Below are 2,024 nucleotides of genomic sequence, written 5' to 3' on the forward strand. Positions count from 1 at the left end.
GCGTATAGCAACTGAGGGTGTAGTTGTTTAAACCTATACTATTTGACTGGCAAAGCCTATGGCGAAAGTGTAATATGAGTGTTGATGGGGTATGACTGTGGTAGACGGTTAGTATGGACTGAGGGTAACGGTTAGCTTCATCTATGGGGTAGTGTACCTTACGGATATGTGCATCCTGCGGGAGCACTAGACTGATACGTGCATCCTTCGGGGGCACTAGACTGATATGTGCATCCTTCGGGAGCACTAGACTGATATGTGCATCTTTCGGGATCACTAGACTGATAGGTGTATCCTTCGGGATCACGAGACTGATATGTGCGTTCTACGGAACCACTAGACTGTTATCTAGGGTACCCCTGAATAGGAAGTTAACAGTTGTTCCCTAACGGGCCCAGTAGTGGGTCCCTTACTGGGTATGTTTATACTCACCCTTTTCTCTTCTTAAACTTTTCAGGTAAGGGCACAGCTAGGGGCAGACCGACGAGAGGCAGGAAGGATGCGTGAAGGTCATATGGACGCGTCTGATTTTCTTATTGCTTCCGTCGATGTATTTTGTTAGAATATTTGGTTTTGTGATTTTGAGTTGATGACCTGAGTTTTTATTTGAAACTTTTGTGACTGTGATTTAAAATAGGGCCCGATACTGTTTTTTTGTAATATTTCTAACGTTTTAAGAAATCGTAACCGGTCCGTTATGAATTTTGTTTTGTGTGGTCGAGTCTTAGTACTGAGTATTGACCTTAGCTTAGTCCGGAAAGTTGGGTCGTTACACAACGAGAGATTAGTAGTAGTATTCATACTAAAATTTGGTCCGTTTCTTTAATAACTTTCTCTAGTTTCGATGGACTATTATGTTTTCTTTAATTGTTTCTTTTTCTTTCTAAACCTGACAGATGTGGACAAAGTAGAAAGTTGGGTGAATGGGTGTGATCAAACGTGTAAGAAGAACTGATGCTAAAGAAAAGAAGATGAAGTATACTGAGAGGAGAAGGGAACAGGGATTGGCTTTCCAAGATATACTATATATGAATAAACAAAAATCAAGTGGTGAAAATTAAAACCATTGGTTTAAAAAGATTATTATTTCATATTTAAGCATATGTTTTGTTTTGATATAAATAAAGTTTCAAGTTTTTGCATGTCGTTAATTATGAGCAATGGGTAAAAAAGAGCCCTTTCTCTCTTTTAATGCTATACGAGAATTAAGTGTGTTTTGCCAAAATTTTTGCTTTACTATAGATTGTGTGTGTGTGTGTGTGTTTGTGGTTGAATTGGTGAATAAAGGTTAATAATCTCACAAACAAATTTTATTTCGTTGATTTGAAAATATTTCTAAGGCACCAATTATCTGTTTGAAGGTGGACGATCTAATCTCGGTCCACCTTATAATTGTTAAACTAAAAATTAATCTTAATTTGAAATAAGTGTTTTGGTTTTAAAAGATAGGATGGGTCAGTTGGATGCATCGAGCATTTTCACTAGGTTGGACATCCCATAACACCCTCTCATTACTCCTTGCTCACTAATTTCTCTTAAAAAATAATCCTAAAAAGTTCTCGAAACCTACACAGCTATATAACAATCAAAATGATACCTCTAAAGTTTGTTTTATTTCTATTTTCAATTTAAAAAGTTGAGTTTCAGTTCCCCCTCCATTTATTGTTAAAAAAAAATGAACTATTTTAATTTCAATTTTTTTGAAGAAAATATTATAGATGAACAGGGAAAGTGTGAAAATAATTAATTTGAATGATTAGACAATAAGGTAAGGATAGAAATAATTCATTTTAATCCAAAAAAATTCACAGGTTATTTCGATAAGATAACTTTATGTTTCTTTTTTGGTCTCGAGGTATCATGAACGATTTGTCTTCCAAAACAAAAAAAGTTATTTAACATCTCTTGAATGCATTGTGTTTGAACAAGATTACATAACAAAATACTGTAGCGTGTGAGTAATTGTATATAAAAGAGAAAAAAATGAAGAGGAAAGAATTAAGGGAGCTATAATTTTTATGTTT

This window comes from Cucumis melo, chromosome 1 (genome assembly GCF_025177605.1).
Source record: "Cucumis melo cultivar AY chromosome 1, USDA_Cmelo_AY_1.0, whole genome shotgun sequence".
Lineage (NCBI taxonomy): Eukaryota > Viridiplantae > Streptophyta > Magnoliopsida > Cucurbitales > Cucurbitaceae > Cucumis > Cucumis melo.